The sequence below is a fragment of the Pleurodeles waltl genome, chromosome 1_1, assembly GCF_031143425.1.
Source record: "Pleurodeles waltl isolate 20211129_DDA chromosome 1_1, aPleWal1.hap1.20221129, whole genome shotgun sequence".
NCBI lineage: Eukaryota > Metazoa > Chordata > Amphibia > Caudata > Salamandridae > Pleurodeles > Pleurodeles waltl.
This window is the reverse complement of record NC_090436.1, coordinates 199,239,358-199,255,897: the sequence shown is the minus strand read 5'-3', so window position 1 is coordinate 199,255,897 and position 16,540 is coordinate 199,239,358.

Below are 16,540 nucleotides of genomic sequence, written 5' to 3'. Positions count from 1 at the left end.
ACAGGTAGGCACTGTTTTCTATGAAAAAATGTGATGTGTCCACGTTGTGTTTTGGGCCGTTTCCTGTCGCGGGCGCTAGGCCTAGCCACACAAGTGAGGTATGATTTTTATCGGAAGACGTTGGGAAACGCTGGGTGGAAGGAAATTTGTGGCTCCTCTCAGATTCCAGAACTTTCTGCCACAGAAATGTGAGGAACATATGTTTTTTTTAGCCAAATTTTGAGGTTTGCAAAGGATTCTGGGTAACAGAACCTGGTCCGAGCCACACAAGTCACCCCATCTTGGATTCCCCTAGGTCTTTAGTTTTCAGAAATGCACAGGTTTGGTAGGTTTCCCTAGGTGGCGGCTGAGCTACAGGCCAAAATCTACAGGTAGGCACTTTGCAAAAAACACCTCTGTTTTCCTTCAAAAATTTGGCTGTGTCCACGTTGCGCTTTGGGGCGTTTCCTGTCGCGGGCGCTAGGCCTACCCACACAAGTGAGGTATCATTTTTATCGGGAGACGTGGGGTTACGCTGGGTGGAAGGAAATTTGTGGCTCCTCTCAGATTCCAGAACTTTCTGTCACCGAAATGAGAGGAAAAAGTGTTGTTTGGCCAAATTTTGAGGTTTGCAAAGGATTCTGGGTAACAGAACCTGGTCAGAGCCCCGCAAATCACCCCACCTTGGATTCCCCTAGGTCTCTAGTTTTCAAAAATGCGCTGGTTTGCTAGGTTTCCCCAGGTGCCGGCTGAGCTAGAGGCCAAAATCCACAGGTAGGCACTGTTTTCTATGAAAAAATGTGATGTGTCCACGTTGTGTTTTGGGCCGTTTCCTGTCGCGGGCGCTAGGCCTACCCACACAAGTGAGGTATGATTTTTATCTGGAGACGTGGGGCAACGCTGGGTGGAAGGAAATTTGTGGCTCCTCTCAGATTCGAGAACTTTCTGCCACAGAAATGTGAGGAACATATGTTTTTTTAGCCAAATTTTGAGGTTTGCAAAGGATTCTGGGTAACAGAACCTGGTCCGAGCCACACAAGTCACCCCATCTTGGATTCCCCTAGGTCTCTAGTTTTCAGAAATGCACAGGTTTGGTAGGTTTCCCTAGGTGGCGGCTGAGCTACAGGCCAAAATCTACAGGTAGGCACTTTGCAAAAAACACCTCTGTTTTCCTTCAAAAATTTGGCTGTGTCCACGTTGCGCTTTGGGGCGTTTCCTGTCGCGGGCGCTAGGCCTACCCACACAAGTGAGGTATCATTTTTATCGGGAGACGTGGGGGAACGCTGGGTGGAAGGAAATTTGAGGCTTCTCTCAGATTCCAGAACTTTCTGCCACAGAAATGTAAGGAACATGTGTTTTTTTAGTCAAATTTTGAGGTTTGCAAAGGATTCTGGGTAACAGAACCTGGTCCGAGCCACACAAGTCACCCCATCTTGGATTCCCCTAGGTCTCTAGTTTTCAGAAATGCACAGGTTTGGTAGGTTTCCCTAGGTGGCGGCTGAGCTACAGGCCAAAATCTACAGGTAGGCACTTTGCAAAAAACACCTCTGTTTTCCTTCAAAGATTTGGCTGTGTCCACATTGAGCTTTGGGGCGTTTCCTGTCGCGGGCGCTAGGCCTACCCACACAAGTGAGGTATCATTTTTATCGGGAGATGTGGGGGAACGCTGGGTGGAAGGAAATTTGTGTCTCCTCTCAGATTCCAGAACTTTCTGCCACAGAAATGTGAGGAACATGTGCTTTTTTAGCCAAAGTTTGAGGTTTGCAAAGGATTCTGGGTAACAGAACCTGGTCCGAGCCACACAAGTCACCCCATCTTGGATTCCACTAGGTCTCTAGTTTTCAGAAATGCACAGTTTGGTAGGTTTCCCTAGGTGGCGGCTGAGCTACAGGCCAAAATCTACAGGTAGGCACTTTGCAAAAAACACCTCTGTTTTCCTTCAAAAATTTGGCTGTGTCCACGTTGCGCTTTGGGGCGTTTCCTGTTGCGGGCGCTAGGCCTACCCACACAAGTGAGGTATCATTTTTATCGGGAGACGTGGGGGAACGCTGGGTGGAAGGAAATTTGTGGCTCCTCTCAGATTCCAGAACTTTCTGCCACAGAAATGTGAGGAACATGTGTTTTTTTAGCCAAATTTTGAGGTTTGCAAAGGATTCTGGGTAACAGAACCTGGTCCGAGCCACACAAGTCACCCCATCTTGGATTCCCCTAGGTCTTTAGTTTTCAGAAATGCACAGGTTTGTTAGGTTTCCCTAGGTGGCGGCTGAGCTACAGGCCAAAATCTACAGGTAGGCACTTTGCAAAAAACACCTCTGTTTTCCTTCAAAAATTTGGCTGTGTCCACGTTGCGGTTTGGGGTGTTTCCTGTCGCGGGCGCTAGGCCTACCCACACAAGTGAGGTATCATTTTTATCGGGAGACGTGGGGGAACGCTGGGTGGAAGGAAATTTGTGGCTCCTCTCAGATTCCAGAACTTTCTGCCACAGAAATGTGAGGAACATGTGTTTTTTTTGGCAAATTTTGAGGTTTGCGAAGGATTCTGGGTAACAGAACCTGGTCCGAGCCACACAAGTCACCCCATCTTGGATTCCCCTAGGTCTCTAGTTTTCAGAAATGCACAGGTTTGGTAGGTTTCCCTAGGTGGCGGCTGAGCTACAGGCCAAAATCTACAGGTAGGCACTTTGCAAAAAACACCTCTGTTTTCCTTCAAAGATTTGGCTGTGTCCACATTGAGCTTTGGGGCGTTTCCTGTCGCGGGCGCTAGGCCTACCCACACAAGTGAGGTATCATTTTTATCGGGAGATGTGGGGGAACGCTGGGTGGAAGGAAATTTGTGGCTCCTCTCAGATTCCAGAACTTTCTGCCACAGAAATGTGAGGAACATGTGTTTTTTTAGCCAAATTTTGAGGTTTGCAAAGGATTCTGGGTAACAGAACCTGGTCCGAGCCACACAAGTCACCCCATCTTGGATTCCCCTAGGTCTCAAGTTTTCAGAAATGCACAGTTTGGTAGGTTTCCCTAGGTGGCAGCTGAGCTACAGGCCAAAATCTACAGGTAGGCACTTTGCAAAAAACACCTCTGTTTTCCTTCAAAAATTTGGCTGTGTCCACGTTGCGCTTTGGGACGTTTCCTGTCGCGGACGCTAGGCCTACCCACAGAAGTGAGGTATCATTTTTATCGGGAGACGTGGGGGAAAGCAGGGTGGAAGGAAATTTGTGGCTCCTCTCAGATTCCAGAACTTTCTGCCACAGAAATGTAAGGAACATGTGTTTTTTTAGTCAAATTTTGAGGTTTGCAAAGGATTCTGGGTAACAGAACCTGGTCCGAGCCACACAAGTCACCCCATCTTGGATTCCCCTAGGTCTCTAGTTTTCAGAAATGCACAGGTTTGGTAGGTTTCCCTAGGTGGCGGCTGAGCTACAGGCCAAAATCTACAGGTAGGCACTTTGCAAAAAACACCTCTGTTTTTCGTCAAAAATTTGACTGTGTCCACGTTGCGCTTTGGGGCGTTTCCTGTCGCGGGCGCTAGGCCTATCCACACAAGTGAGGTATCATTTTTATCGGGAGACGTGGGGAAACACTGGGTGGAAGGAAATTTGTGGCTCCTCTCAGATTCCAGAACTTTCTGTCACCGAAATGAGAGGAAAAAGTGTTTTTTGGCCAAATTTTGATGTTTGCAAACGATTCTGGGTAACAGAACCTGGTCAGAGCCCCGCAAATCACCCCACCCTGGATTCCCCTAGGTCTCTAGTTTTCAAAAATACGCTGGTTTGCTAGGTTTCCCTAGGTGTCGGCTGAGCTAGAGGCCAAAATCCACAGGTAGGCACTGTTTTCTATGAAAAAATGTGATGTGTCCACATTGTGTTTTGGGCCGTTTCCTGTCGCGGGCGCTAGGCCTACCCACACAAGTGAGGTATGATTTTTATCGGGAGACGTGGGGCAACGCTGGGTGGAAGGAAATTTGTGGCTCCTCTCAGATTCCAGAACTTTCTGCCACAGAAATGTGAGGAACATATGTTTTTTTAGCCAAATTTTGAGGTTTGCAAAGGATGCTGGGTAACAGAACCTGGTCCGAGCCACACAAGTCACCCCATCTTGGATTCCCCTAGGTCTCTAGTTTTCAGAAATGCACAGGTTTGGTAGGTTTCCCTAGGTGGCGGCTGAGCTACAGGCCAAAATCTACAGGTAGGCACATTGCAAAAAACACCTCTGTTTTCCTTCAAAAATTTGACTTTGTCCACGTTGCGCTTTGGGGCGTTTCCTGTCGCGGGCGCTAGGCCTACCCAAACAAGTGAGGTATCATTTTTATCGGGAGACATGGGGAAACGCTGGGTGGAAGGAAATTTGTGGCTCCTCTAAGATTCCAGAACTTTCTGCCACAGAAATGTAAGGAACATGTGTTTTTTTAGTCAAATTTTGAGGTTTGCAAAGGATTCTGGGTAACAGAACCTGGTCCGAGCCACACAAGTCACCCCATCTTGGATTCCCCTAGGTCTCTAGTTTTCAGACATGCACAGGTTTGGTAGGTTTCCCTAGGTGGCGGCTGAGCTACAGGCCAAAATCTACAGGTAGGCACTTTGCAAGAAACACCTCTGTTTTTCTTCAAAAATTTGACTGTGTCCACGTTGCGCTTTGGGGCGTTTCCTGTCGCGGGCGCTAGGCCTACCCACACAAGTGGGGTATCATTTTTATCGGGAGACGTGGGGAAACGCTGGGTGGAAGGAAATTTGTGGCTCCTCTCAGATTCCAGAACTTTCTGCCACAGAAATGTGAGGAACATGTTTTTTTTTAGCCAAAGTTTGAGGTTTGCAAAGGATTCTGGGTAACAGAACCTGGTCCGAGCCACACAAGTCACCCAATCTTGGATTCCCCTAGGTCTCTAGTTTTCAGAAATGCACAGGTTTTGTAGGTTTCCCTAGGTGGCGGCTGAGCTACAGGCCAAAATCTACAGGTAGGCACTTTGCAAAAAACACTTCTGTTTTCCTTCAAATATTTGGCTGTGTCCACGTTGCGCTTTGGGGCGTTTCCTGTCGCGGGCGCTAGGCCTACCCACACAAGTGAGGTATCATTTTTATCAGGAGACGTGGGGGAACGCTGGGTGGAAGGAAATTTGTGGCTCCTCTCAGATTCCAGAACTTTCTGTCACCGAAATGAGAGGAAAAAGTGTTTTTTGGCCAAATTTTGATGTTTGCAAAGGATTCTGGGTAACAGAACCTGGTCAGAGCCCCGCAAATCACCCCACCTTGGATTCCCCCAGGTCTCTAGTTTTCAAAAATACGCTGGTTTGCTAGGTTTCCCCAGGTGCCGGCTGAGCTAGAGGCCAAAATCCACAGGTAGGCACTGTTTTCTATGAAAAAATGTGATGTGTCCACGTTGTGTTTTGGGCCGTTTCCTGTCGCGGGCGCTAGGCCTACCCACACAAGTGAGGTATGATTTTTATCGGGAGACGTGGGGCAACGCTGGGTGGAAGGAAATTTGTGGCTCCTCTCAGATTCCAGAACTTTCTGCCACAGAAATGTGAGGAACAGATGTTTTTTTAGCCAAATTTTGAGGTTTGCAAAGGATTCTGGGTAACAGAACCTGGTCCGAGCCACACAAGTCACCCCATCTTGGATTCCCCTAGGTCTCAAGTTTTCAGAAATGCACAGGTTTGGTAGGTTTCCCTAGGTGGCGGCTGAGCTACAGGCCAAAATCTACAGGTAGGCACTTTGCAAAAAACACCTCTGTTTTCCTTCAAAAATTTGGCTGGGTCCACGTTGCGCTTTGGGGCATTTCCTGTCGCGGGCGCTAGGCCTACCCACACAAGTGAGGTATCATTTTTATCGGGAGACGTGGGGGAACGCTGGGTAGAAGGAAATTTGTGGCTCCTCTCAGAATCCAGAACTTTCTGCCACAGAAATGTGAGGAACATGTGTTTTTTTAGCCACATTTTGAGGTCTGCAAAGGATTCTGGGTAACAGAACCTGGTCCGAGCCACACAAGTCACCCCATCTTGGATTCCCCTAGGTCTCTAGTTTTCAGAAATGCACAGGTTTGGTAGGTTTCCCTAGGTGGCGGCTGAGCTACAGGCCAAAATCTACAGGTAGGCACATTGCAAAAAACACCTCTGTTTTCCTTCAAAAATTTGGCTGTGTACACGTTGCGCTTTGGGGCGTTTCCTGTCGCGGGCGCTAGGCCTACGCACACAAGTGAGGTATCATTTTTATCGGGACACGTGGGGGAACGCTGGGTAGAAGGAAATTTGTGGCTCCTCTCAGATTCCAGAACTTTCTGCCACAGAAATGTGAGGAACATGTGTTTTTTTAGCCAAATTTTGAGGTTTGCAAAGGATTCTGGGTAACAGAACCTGGTCCGAGCCACACAGGTCACCCCATCTTGGATTCCCCTAGGTCTCTAGTTTTCAGAAATGCACAGGTTTGGTAGGTTTCCCTAGGTGGCGGCTGAGCTACAGGCCAAAATCTACAGGTAGGCACTTTGCAAAAAACACCTCTGTTTTCCTTCAAAAATTTGGCAGTGTCCACGTTGCGTTTTGGGGCGTTTCCTGTCGTGGGCGCTAGGCCTACCCACACAAGTGAGGTATCATTTTTATTGGGAGACGTGGGGGAACGCTGGGTGGAAGGAAATTTGTGGCTCCTCTCAGATTCCAGAACTTTCTGCCACAGAAATGTGAGGAACATGTGTTTTTTTAGCCAAATTTTGAGGTTTGCGAAGGATTCTGGGTAACAGAACCTGGTCCGAGCCACCCAAGTCACCCCATCTTGGATTCCCCTAGGTCTCTAGTTTTCAGAAATGCACAGGTTTGGTAGTTTTCCCTAGGTGGCGGCTGAGCTACAGGCCAAAATCTACAGGTAGGCACTTTGCAAAAAACACATCTGTTTTCCTTCAAAGATTTGGCTGTGTCCACGTTGAACTTTGGGGCGTTTCCTGTCGCGGGCGCTAGGCCTACCCACACAAGTGAGGCATCATTTTTATCGGGAGACGTGGGGGAAAGCTGGGTGGAAGGAAATTTGTGGCTCCTCTCAGATTCCAGAACTTTCTGCCACAGAAATGTGAGGAACATGTGTTTTTTTAGCCAAATTTTGAGGTTTGCAAAGGATTCTGGGTAACAGAACCTGGTCCGAGCCACACAAGTCACCCCATCTTGGATTCCCCTAGGTCTCTAGTTTTCAGAAATGCACAGTTTGGTAGGTTTCCCTAGGTGGCAGCTGAGCTACAGGCCAAAATCTACAGGTAGGCACTTTGCAAAAAACACCTCTGTTTTCCTTCAAAAATTTGGCTGTGTCCACGTTGCGCTTTGGGGCGTTTCCTGTCGCGGACGCTAGGCCTACCCACAGAAGTGAGGTATCATTTTTATCGGGAGATGTGGGGGAACGGTGGGTGGAAGGAAATTTGTGGCTCCTCTCAGATTCCAGAACTTTCTGCCACAGAAATGTAAGGAACATGTGTTTTTTTAGTAAAATTTTGAGGTTTGCAAAGGATTCTGAGTAACAGAACCTGGTCCGAGCCACACAAGTCACCCCATCTTGGATTCCCCTAGGTCTCTAGTTTTCAGAAATGCACAGGTTTCGTAGGTTTCCCTAGGTGGCGGCTGAGCTACAGACCAAAATCTACAGGTAGGCACTTTGGAAAAAACACTTCTGTTTTCCTTTAAAAATTTGGCTGTGTCCACGTTGCGCTTTGGGGCGTTTCCTGTCGCGGGCGCTAGGCCTACCCACACAAGTGAGGTATCATTTTTATCGGGAGACGTGGGGGAACGCTGGGTGGAAGGAAATTTGTGGCTCCTCTCAGATTCCAGAACTTTCTGCCACAGAAATGTGAGGAACATGTGTTTTTTTAACCAAATTTTGAGGTTTGCAAAGGATTCTGGGTAACAGAACCTGGTCCGAGCCACACAAGTCACCCCATCTTGGATTCCCCTAAGTCTCTAGTTTTCAGAAATGCACAGGTTTGGTAGGTTTCCCTAGGTGGCGGCTGAGCTACAGGCTAAACTCTACAGGTAGGCACTTTGCAAAAAACTCCTCTGTTTTCCTTCAAAAATTTGGCTGTGTACACGTTGCGCTTTGGGGCGTTTCCTGTCGCGGGCGCTAGGCCTACCCACACAAGTGAGGTATCATTTTTATCGGGACACGTGGGGGAACGCTGGGTGGAAGGAAATTTGTGGCTCCTCTCAGATTCCAGAACTTTCTGCCACAGAAATGTGAGGAACATGTGTTTTTTTAGCCAAATTTTGAGGTTTGCAAAGGATTCTGGGTAACAGAACCTGGTCCGAGCCACACAGGTCACCCCATCTTGGATTCCCCTAGGTCTCTAGTTTTCAGAAATGCAAAGGTTTGGTAGGTTTCCCTAGGTGGCGGCTGAGCTACAGGCCAAAATCTACAGGTAGGCACTTTGCAAAAAACACCTCTGTTTTCCTTCAAAAATTTGGCAGTGTCCACGTTGCGCTTTGGGGCGTTTCCTGTCGCGGGCGCTAGGCCTACCCACACAAGTGAGGTATCATTTTTATTGGGAGACGTGGGGGAACGCTGGGTGGAAGGAAATTTGTGGCTCCTCTCAGATTCCAGAACTTTCTGCCACAGAAATGTGAGGAACATGTGTTTTTTTTTGCCAAATTTTGAGGTTTGCGAAGGATTCTGGGGAACAGAACCTGGTCAGAGCCACCCAAGTCACCCCATCTTGGATTCCCCTAGGTCTCTAGTTTTCAGAAATGCACAGGTTTGGTAGGTTTCCCTAGGTGGCGGCTGAGCTACAGGCCAAAATCTACAGGTAGGCACTTTGCAAAAAACACATCTGTTTTCCTTCAAAGATTTGGCTGTGTCCACGTTGAGCTTTGGGGCGTTTCCTGTCGCGGGCGCTAGGCCTACCCACACAAGTGAGGCATCATTTTTATCGGGAGACGTGGGGGAACGCTGGGTGGAAGGAAATTTGTGGCTCCGCTCAGATTCCAGAACTTTCTGCCACAGAAATGTGAGGAACATGTGTTTTTTTAGCCAAATTTTGAGGCTTGCAAAGGATTCTGGGTAACAGAACCTGGTCCGAGCCACACAAGTCACCCCATCTTGGATTCCCCTAGGTCTCTAGTTTTCAGAAATGCACAGTTTGGTAGGTTTCCCTAGGTGGCAGCTGAGCTACAGGCCAAAATCTACAGGTAGGCACTTTGCAAAAAACACCTCTGTTTTCCTTCAAAAATTTGGCTGTGTCCACGTTGCGCTTTGGGGCGTTTCCTGTCGCGGACGCTAGGCCTACCCACAGAAGTGAGGTATCATTTTTATCGGGAGATGTGGGGGAACGCTGGGTGGAAGGAAATTTGTGGCTCCTCTCAGATTCCAGAACTTTCTGCCACAGAAATGTAAGGAACATGTGTTTTTTTAGTAAAATTTTGAGGTTTGCAAAGGATTCTGGGTAACAGAACCTGGTCCGAGCCACACAAGTCACCCCATCTTGGATTCCCCTAGGTCTCTAGTTTTCAGAAATGCACAGGTTTCGTAGGTTTCCCTAGGTGGCGGCTGAGCTACAGGCCAAAATCTACAGGTAGGCACTTTGCAAAAAACACTTCTGTTTTCCTTAAAAAATTTGGCTGTGTCCACGTTGCGCTTTGGGGCGTTTCCTGTCGCGGGCGCTAGGCCTACCCACACAAGTGAGGTATCATTTTTATCGGGAGACGTGGGGGAACGCTGGGTGGAAGGAAATTTGTGGCTCCTCTCAGATTCCAGAACTTTCTGCCACAGAAATATGAGGAACATGTGTTTTTTTAACCAAATTTTGAGGTTTGCAAAGGATTCTGGGTAACAGAACCTGGTCCGAGCCACACAAGTCACCCCATCTTGGATTCCCCTAAGTCTCTAGTTTTCAGAAATGCACAGGTTTGGTAAGTTTCCCCAGGTGGCGGCTGAGCTACAGGCTAAACTCTACAGGTAGGCACTTTGCAAAAAACACCTCTGTTTTCCTTTAAGAATTTGGCTGTGTCCACGCTGCGCTTTGGGGCGTTTCCTGTCGCGGGCGCTAGGCCTACCCACACAAGTGAGGTATCATTTTTATTGGGAGACGTGCGGGAACGCTGGGTGGAAGGAAATTTGTGGCTCCTCTAAGATTCCAGAACTTTCTGCCACAGAAATGTGAGGAACATGTGTTTTTTTAGCCAAATTTTGAGGTTTGCAAAGGATTCTGGGAAACAGAACCTGGTCCGAGCCACACAAGTCACCCCATCTTGGATTTCCCTAGGTCTCTAGTTTTCAGAAATGCACAGGTTTGGTAGGTTTCCCTAGGTGGCGGCTGAGCTACAGGCCAAAATCTACAGGTAGGCACTTTGCAAAAAACACTTCTGTTTTCCTTCAAAAATTTGGCTGTGTCCACATTGCGCTTTGGGGCGTTTCCTGTCGCGGGCGCTAGGCCTACCCACACAAGTGAGGTATCATTTTTATCGGGAGACGTGGGGGAACGCTGGGTGGAAGGAAATTTGTGGCTCCTCTCAGATTCCAGAACTTTCTGCCACAGAAATGTGAGGAACATGTGTTTTTGTTGCCAAATTTTGAGGTTTGCAAAGGATTCTGGGTAACAGAACCTGGTCCGAGCCACACAAGTCACCACATCTTGGATTTCCCTAGGTCTATAGTTTTCAGAAATGCACAGGTTTGGTAGGTTTCCCTAGGTGGCGGCTGAGCTACAGGCCAAAATCTAGAGGTAGGCACTTTGCAAATAACACCTCTGTTTTCCTTCAAAAATGTGACTGTGTCCACGTTGCGCTTTGGGGCGTTTCCTGTCGCGGGCGCTAGGCCTACCCACACATGTGAGGTATCATTTTTATCGGGAGACGTGGGGAAACGCTGCGTGGAAGGAAATTTGTGGCTCCTCTCAGATTCCAGAACTTTCTGACACAGAAATGTGAGGAACATGTGTTTTTTTAGCCAAAGTTTGAGGTTTGCAAAGGATTCTGGGTAACAGAACCTGGTCCGAGCCACACAAGTCACCCCATCTTGGATTCCCCTAGGTCTCTAGTTTTCAGAAATGCACAGGTTTGGTAGGTTTCCCTAGGTGGCGGATGAGCTACAGTCCAAAATCTACAGGTAGGCACTTTGCAAAAAACACTTCTGTTTTCCTTCAAAAATTTGGCTGTGTCCACGTTGCGGTTTGGGGTGTTTCCTGTCGCGGGCGCTAGGCCTACCCACACAAGTGACGTATCATTTTTATCGGGAGACGTGGGGGAACGCTGGGTGGAAGTTAATTTGTGGCTCCTCTCAGATTCCAGAACTTTCTGCCACAGAAATGTGAGGAACATGTGTTTTTTTAGCCAAATTTTGAGGTTTGCGAAGGATTCTGGGTAACAGAACCTGGTCCGAGCCACACAAGTCACCCCATCTTGGATTCCCCTAGGTCTCTAGTTTTCAGAAATGCACAGGTTTGGTAGGTTTCCCTAGGTGGAGGCTGAGCTACAGGCCAAAATCTACAGGTAGGCACTTTGCAAAAAACACCTCTGTTTTCCTTCCAAAATTTGGCTGTGTCCACGTTGCGCTTTGGGGCGTTTCCTGTCGCGGGCGCTAGGCCTACCCACACAAGTGAGGTATCATTTTTATCGGGAGACGTGGGGGAACGCTGGGTGGAAGGAAATTTGTGGCTCCTCTCAGATTCCAGAACTTTCTGCCACAGAAATTTGAGGAACATGTGTTTTTTTAGCCAAATTTTGAGGTTTGCAAAGGATTCTGGGTAACAGAACCTGGTCCGAGCCACACAAGTCACCCCATCTTGGATTCCCCTAGGTCTCTAGTTTTCAGAAATGCATAGTTTGGTAGGTTTCCCTAGGTGGCAGCTGAGCTACAGGCCAAAATCTACAGGTAGGCACTTTGCAAAAAACACCTCTGTTTTCCTTTAAGAATTTGGCTGTGTCCACGTTGCGCTTTGGGGCGTTTCCTGTCGCGGGCGCTAGGCCTACCCACACAAGTGAGGTATCATTTTTATCGGGAGACGTGGGGGAACGCTGGGTGGAAGGAAATTTGTGGCTCCTCTAAGATTCCAGAACTTTCTGCCACAGAAATGTGAGGAACATGTGTTTTTTTAGCCAAATTTTGAGGTTTGCAAAGGATTCTGGGTAACAGAACCTAGTCCGAGCCACACAAGTCACGCCATCTTGGATTCCCCTAGGTCTCTAGTTTTCAGAAATGCACAGGTTTGGTAGGTTTCCCTAGGTGGCGGCTGAGCTACAGGCCAAAATCTACAGGTAGGCACTTTGCAAAAAACACCTCTGTTTTCCTTAAAAAATTTGGCTGTGTCCACGTTGCGCTTTGGGCCGTTACCTGTCGCGGGCGCTAGGCCTACCCACACAAGTGAGGTATCATTTTTATCGGGAGACGTGGGGGAACGCTGGGTGGAAGGAAATTTGTGGCTCCTCTCAGATTCCAGAACTTTCTGCCACAGAAATGTGAGGAACATGTGTTTTTTTTGCCAAATTTTGAGGTTTGCAAAGGATTCTGGGTAACAGAACCTGGTCCGAGCCACACAAGTCACCACATCTTGGATTTCCCTAGGTCTATAGTTTTCAGAAATGCACAGGTTTGGTAGGTTTCCCTAGGTGGCGGCTGAGCTACAGGCCAAAATCTACAGGTAGGCACTTTGCAAATAACACCTCTGTTTTCCTTCAAAAATGTGACTGTGTCCACGTTGCGCTTTGGGGCGTTTCCTGTCGCGGGCGCTAGGCCTACCCACACATGTGAGGTATCATTTTTATCGGGAGACGTGGGGAAACGCTGGGTGGAAGGAAATTTGTGGCTCCTCTCAGATTCCAGAACTTTCTGCCACAGAAATGTGAGGAACATGTGTTTTTTTAGCCAAAGTTTGAGGTTTGCAAAGGATTCTGGGTAACAGAACCTGGTCCGAGCCACACAAGTCACCCCATCTTGGATTCCCCTAGGTCTCTAGTTTTCAGAAATGCACAGGTTTGGTAGTTTTCCCTAGGTGGCGGATGAGCTACAGGCCAAAATCTACAGGTAGGCACTTTGCAAAAAACACTTCTGTTTTCCTTCAAAAATTTGGCTGTGTCCATGTTGCGCTTTGGGGCGTTTCCTGTCGCGGGCGCTAGGCCTACCCACACAAGTGAGGTATCATTTTTATCGGGAGACGTGGGGGAACGCTGGGTGGAAGTTAATTTGTGGCTCCTCTCAGATTCCAGAACTTTCTGCCACAGACATGTGAGGAACATGTGTTTTTTTAACCAAATTTTGAGGTTTGCAAAGGATTCTGGGTAACAGAACCTGGTCCGAGCCACACAAGTCACCCCATCTTGGATTCCCCTAAGTCTCTAGTTTTCAGAAATGCACAGGTTTGGTAGGTTTCCCTAGGTGGCGGCTGAGCTACAGGCTAAACTCTACAGGTAGGCACTTTGCAAAAAACACCTCTGTTTTTCTTTAAGAATTTGGCTGTGTCCACGTTGCGCTTTGGGGCGTTTCCTGTCGCGGGCGCTAGGCCTACCCATACAAGTGAGGTATCATTTTTATCGGGAGACGTGGGGGAATGCTGGGTGGAAGGAAATTTGTGGCTCCTCTAAGATTCCAGAACTTTCTGCCACAGAAATGTGAGGAACATGTGTTTTTTTAGCCAAATTTTGAGGTTTGCAAAGGATTCTGGGTAACAGAACCTGGTCCGAGCCACACAAGTCACCCCATCTTGGATTCCCCTAAGTCTCTAGTTTTCAGAAATGCACAGGTTTGGTAGGTTTCCCTAGGTGGCGGCTGAGCTACAGGCTAAACTCTACAGGTAGGCACTTTGCAAAAAACACCTCTGTTTTTCTTTAAGAATTTGGCTGTGTCCACGTTGCGCTTTGGGCCGTTACCTGTCGCGGGCGCTAGGCCTACCCACACAAGTGAGGTATCATTTTTATCGGGAGACGTGGGGGAACGCTGGGTGGAAGGAAATTTGTGGCTCCTCTCAGATTCCAGAACTTTCTGCCACAGAAATGTGAGGAACATGTGTTTTTTTTGCCAAATTTTGAGGTTTGCAAAGGATTCTGGGTAACAGAACCTGGTCCGAGCCACACAAGTCACCACATCTTGGATTTCCCTAGGTCTATAGTTTTCAGAAATGCACAGGTTTGGTAGGTTTCCCTAGGTGGCGGCTGAGCTACAGGCCAAAATCTACAGGTAGGCACTTTGCAAATAACACCTCTGTTTTCCTTCAAAAATGTGACTGTGTCCACGTTGCGCTTTGGGGCGTTTCCTGTCGCGGGCGCTAGGCCTACCCACACATGTGAGGTATCATTTTTATCGGGAGACGTGGGGAAACGCTGGGTGGAAGGAAATTTGTGGCTCCTCTCAGATTCCAGAACTTTCTGCCACAGAAATGTGAGGAACATGTGTTTTTTTAGCCAAAGTTTGAGGTTTGCAAAGGATTCTGGGTAACAGAACCTGGTCCGAGCCACACAAGTCACCCCATCTTGGATTCCCCTAGGTCTCTAGTTTTCAGAAATGCACAGGTTTGGTAGTTTTCCCTAGGTGGCGGATGAGCTATAGGCCAAAATCTACAGGTAGGCACTTTGCAAAAAACACTTCTGTTTTCCTTCAAAAATTTGGCTGTGTCCATGTTGCGCTTTGGGGCGTTTCCTGTCGCGGGCGCTAGGCCTACCCACACAAGTGAGGTATCATTTTTATCGGGAGACGTGGGGGAACGCTGGGTGGAAGTTAATTTGTGGCTCCTCTCAGATTCCAGAACTTTCTGCCACAGACATGTGAGGAACATGTGTTTTTTTAACCAAATTTTGAGGTTTGCAAAGGATTCTGGGTAACAGAACCTGGTCCGAGCCACACAAGTCACCCCATCTTGGATTCCCCTAAGTCTCTAGTTTTCAGAAATGCACAGGTTTGGTAGGTTTCCCTAGGTGGCGGCTGAGCTACAGGCTAAACTCTACAGGTAGGCACTTTGCAAAAAACACCTCTGTTTTTCTTTAAGAATTTGGCTGTGTCCACGTTGCGCTTTGGGGCGTTTCCTGTCGCGGGCGCTAGGCCTACCCATACAAGTGAGGTATCATTTTTATCGGGAGACGTGGGGGAATGCTGGGTGGAAGGAAATTTGTGGCTCCTCTAAGATTCCAGAACTTTCTGCCACAGAAATGTGAGGAACATGTGTTTTTTTAGCCAAATTTTGAGGTTTGCAAAGGATTCTGGGTAACAGAACCTGGTCCGAGCCACACAAGTCACCCCATCTTGGATTCCCCTAAGTCTCTAGTTTTCAGAAATGCACAGGTTTGGTAGGTTTCCCTAGGTGGCGGCTGAGCTACAGGCTAAACTCTACAGGTAGGCACTTTGCAAAAAACACCTCTGTTTTTCTTTAAGAATTTGGCTGTGTCCACGTTGCGCTTTGGGGCGTTTCCTGTCGCGGGCGCTAGGCCTACCCATACAAGTGAGGTATCATTTTTATCGGGAGACGTGGGGGAATGCTGGGTGGAAGTAAATTTGTGGCTCCTCTAAGATTCCAGAACTTTCTGCCACAGAAATGTGAGGAACATGTGTTTTTTTAGCCAAATTTTGAGGTTTGCAAAGGATTCTGGGTAACAGAACCTGGTCCGAGCCACACAAGTCACCCCATCTTGGATTTCCCTAGGTCTCTAGTTTTCAGAAATGCACAGGTTTGGTAGGTTTCCCTAGGTGGCGGCTGAGCTACAGGCCAAAATCTACAGGTAGGCACTTTGCAAAAAACACCTCTGTTTTCCTTCAAAAATTTGACTGTGTCCACGTTGTGCTTTGGGGCGTTTCCTGTTGCGGGCGCTAGGCCTACCCACACAAGTGGGGTATCATTTTTATCGGGAGACGTGGGGGAACGCTGGGTGGAAGGAAATTTGTGGCTCCTCTCAGATTCCAGAACTTTCTGCCACAGAAATGTGAGGAACATATGTTTTTTTAGCCAAATTTTGAGGTTTGCAAAGGATTCTGGGTAACAGAACCTGGTCCGAGCCACACAAGTCACCCCATCTTGGATTCCCCTAGGTCTCTAGTTTTCAGAAATGCACAGGTTTGGTAGGTTTCCCTAGGTGGCGGCTGAGCTACAGGCCAAAATCTACAGGTAGGCACTTTGCAAAAAACACCTCTGTTTTCCTTCAAAAATTTGGCTGTGTCCACGTTGCGCTTTGGGGCGTTTCCTGTCGCGGGCGCTAGGCCTACCCACACAAGTGAGGTATCATTTTTATCGGGAGACGTGGGGGAACGCTGGGTGGAAGGAAATTTGAGGCTCCTCTCAGATTCCAGAACTTTCTGCCACAGAAATGTAAGGAACATGTGTTTTTTTAGTCAAATTTTGAGGTTTGCAAAGGATTCTGGGTAACAGAACCTGGTCCGAGCCACACAAGTCACCCCATCTTGGATTCCCCTAGGTCTCTAGTTTTCAGAAATGCACAGGTTTGGTAGGTTTCCCTAGGTGGCGGCTGAGCTACAGGCCAAAATCTACAGGTAGGCACTTTGCAAAAAACACCTCTGTTTTCCTTCAAAAATTTGGCTGTGTCCATGTTGCGCTTTGGGGCGTTTCCTGTCGCGGGCGCTAGGCCTACCCACACAAGTGAGGTATCATTTTTATCGGGAGACGTGGGGGAA